Source organism: Malaya genurostris, chromosome 1 (assembly GCF_030247185.1).
Source record: "Malaya genurostris strain Urasoe2022 chromosome 1, Malgen_1.1, whole genome shotgun sequence".
Lineage (NCBI taxonomy): Eukaryota > Metazoa > Arthropoda > Insecta > Diptera > Culicidae > Malaya > Malaya genurostris.
Window position 1 is genome coordinate 113,435,639 of NC_080570.1, and position 3,496 is coordinate 113,439,134.

Genomic DNA, 3,496 nt, shown 5'->3' on the forward strand with positions numbered 1-3,496 from the left:
ATGACCACCTCTAAACGTTCGCACCATAGATCCTGTCCAACGACGAGTATGCGGGTGCTCCCGATGAAGTTTAGAGATCGGCAGTTCCACGTACGGATCTTCCAATCGCAAGTCCTTTTTCGTCGCAGGCGTCGTTGCCATTGGTCTCTATTCGTATTACTCTTTTGCTGATCTTCCGTTGCAGTAGTTTTTTTACGGCTGACTCGCAGTGCCGGGCACCAACCCCTTAAATTTTCTGGAGGACCATAGTGTACAGTTGAGCTTAGAGTCCTTCACTGGCACTCGGACGTCGATTAGCCGTCCCTAACATGGGGAACAGACGCTGTTGTGAGCCGCTCCTAATCTGGAGAACAGTCACTCAGGCTTGCAGAAGCAAACCCCCCCTTCTCTGTCTGCCTACGATCAAACTTACCACCGGGGTTGGTTACCCGATCTTCCCTAAGGTTGCTCGCAGCCCAGTCGGTTTCGCGGGGAGGTAGGGATAGGAGTTACTGGCAAGAGGTTGATGACCTCAATGGGGTCTGTTTTGCGCGTTACCCAGCCTTTACCAACCATTAACCAACGAGTTTCTTAGTGTCAAGTAAAACTATATGCAAACGATTTGTTAGACGTTTTTGTATCAAAGACATTCTATCCGCTAAAAAAATATCCGGTTTTCGGCAATTATTTCGGTTTCATGTTATATAGTTAAGCTTGAATACAATCCACTACAAAAAAGGGAACTTGGGGTAGAATGAACATGATAGAATTTCGCGCGGCCCGTCGAAATACGTGGAGTCAATTTTTCTGACCATTCTACACGAAAAAATGCTGTATCATGCCTCCCAAAAAGTCGTTTCGTTTTTGATCCATTTTCCCCACTGTGCGTTGGATCACCGAGGTTAAGAAATTATTTTCGGGAGAATTGAACATTATCTGTAGAAGGTAAAAAAACAAATGATAAACTAGTTTTATTATGATATCTTAATAATCCGGAAAAATCTGTACTAGCAAAAAATAAAATTAACCCCTAAATAATCTGCAGTGAAGTCAGTTCGTCATGAAATGGTATAACCATTATGAAACTAGTTTGCTAATTTAATATGTTTTTTTTCTGATTTTTGTTTATTAGATGTCGTTATACAGCGACATTACGACAAACATTATTTCAAAAAAAATAACCTAGAAAATATATTTAGGAAGATCCATCAAAACCAAAAGCTATCAGTTTTCAAAAGAAATACAACTCTCTTTCTTTCTTTCTTTCTCTCTCTCAACACTAGAAAAAAGTGGCCCGATAAATAATTGCAAATTCCACCCAATCATCGGAGCCAGCAAAGAACCCCTTTCATCAAAACCATCAAAAGCAGATTAAAACGGAACCCTTGGAAGTGCCACCTCAGCGATGGATTTCCGACCGGCAAAACTTGCATCCAGCTCCAGTCTCGCGGTAAGATACCGGAAGGCGAGGCGAAGTGTGAGTGCTGATAAGCATAATAAAGCAATCATTAATACTAATTTGTGCCTTTTTTCGGCAGTTGTTTGTTTTTTTTGCTCCTCTCGTGTACTTCAAAACCAACACCTCGGTCTGTGGCGGGTTCGGCCGATAAAATTAGGAAAAAAATTAAGGAGCAGAAAACGTGCTCACCAGGAAGGAAAAACGAGAACCCATCGCAAGGAACGAGCAGCAGTCAGGAAATCGCGGTAATCAGAATCAGAACGTACATCGAGTCTCCAGGATCTTTTTCTCGGTGCAAAATGACGACCGGGAGGAGGGTACAATTATTTATACAAATTGAGTTATTTGTCACGAGTTTTTTTTTCTCGCTGTTTCTCTCTCTCTCTCTCTCTCTTTCGAGGTCTGGTTCTTAGATTTATCCGCCGGTTTGGCCGTAAAGCGACGAAAAGGACGTCATTCAACCGATAAGGATTTCCTTCAGAGACTTAGAAAAAGCCACGAAACACAGGAGAAAGGGCAGTTTAATCCAATTTTCTGTTTCTTGAAATTATTGTATTATTTAATTTGTTTTTATACTTCCTAGTGGAAGATTTTTTTCTCCTGCTGCCATGGACAATTGCTGTACACTTTCGTGTTGTTTTGTGAAAGGTTGGGAAAAGGGTTGAATGCATATTCATTTGAGGGTTGTGTTTTTGCTGCCGATTTGAGCTGTTTTGAACGGTGTTTCGGAAGGCCCGGCCGACAGGGAATGGAGACTGATGTTGATGATGTGATAAAAGAAGGAATTAATTTTGCTCTTCTTGACTGGGCTCGTAAACAGTGACAATAATCACTGCCCAATAGATCGGAGGAGCCGGATTTAATTGGAGGAAATATATTTCTTTGCCCTTTATTGCCGGCCGAAGATGCTGAGTACGAGAAAGGATTAGACGATGGCACAGATACAACACAAGATGAATTGGACGGCTACCGACGGTTGGTTTGCTGTATAACATAAATTGAAACATCTATTTTAACATCATTGGAATGTTCCAAATAATCTTATTAGCCAATACAGAAGATCTTGGCAGCTTAGCATCTGTGTTCCATCTAGAAGTATTATTTCACCAGCACCTACCGCAGCCTCACCCAAACCGAACCTGCGAACCTAACGAATCCGGTCACATCATCTGCACCGGTTCGAAACACAGGATTTTAATTTTACAAAATAGAGTGAAATATTTCGACACACACCCGAAGCGATTTCGGTCAGTTTCGGACGACGGCTCTGGTCAGCGGACCGAAATCATCTCATTTCGTCACCGGAACCGAGGAAAACTTCTTCTAGGTCCTCCGGATGGCTGGTGTGACAAACAAGCAGATGCAAGCGGATTCCACCTCCCCGTTGGTAGGAAATTTCACTGTAAGCTCTGGACATCACAAGAAAGGAATTTTAATCAAAATATGTTACTATTAAAATTTGTTCTCATTTAGGATAAGAAAGCAACCGTTTCAAGACGCCGTCGGATGTCCACTTTCTTATGATGACCATCCCACATATCCGCCTTTACGGACTGGCAGTCAAACAAAATAACCTAGGCTAGGCCGGATCGTTGTCGTAAAATCCTATTAAGATCACTTGCTGCACAACCGAGAAGGCGTTCATCGGTTTTCGTGTTTTAATTTCCCTATCCCGATGGAGTCAGATAATAATCAGTTCACTTCCATGCTTGTCTGGCTTCTTCTTCCTCTTCTTCTAGCGGTCGTTGGAGTGCCACCCCCCAAATAGCCGTTTAATGAAATTCCTATCCATTTCCATACACATATTGGCATCCGGATCGAGCTTGAGTTCGACCGCCAGAGGCATTGGCGAAACAACACTAACGGAAAAATTATTCAGAAATAATTGCTCCTATTACTGCTGGCAATGAGATAGCCGGAGTTACTGTTGTTGACACTGAATAATTTGTTTCAGTGGGAAAATTTTCTTCAATACTCAGTGGTAATTTCATGTTGCATCACGTGTTATCATTTTTGAAAACAGCATTTCCACTCGCACAACTGAGGCGCGCTGTATTC

At 42.2% G+C, this 3,496-nt stretch overlaps 1 long non-coding RNA gene across 1 annotated transcript; it reads left to right on the forward strand.

Annotated features, from left to right (window-relative positions):
* The first annotated feature begins 1,289 nt into the window (after nt 1–1,289).
* LOC131440361 (uncharacterized) lies at nt 1,290–2,859 on the forward strand. Its single transcript, XR_009231377.1, has 3 exons — nt 1,290–1,456; nt 1,518–2,413; nt 2,487–2,859. It is a non-coding gene; the product is annotated as an uncharacterized LOC131440361 (long non-coding RNA).
* Nucleotides 2,860–3,496: the final 637 nt, after the last annotated feature.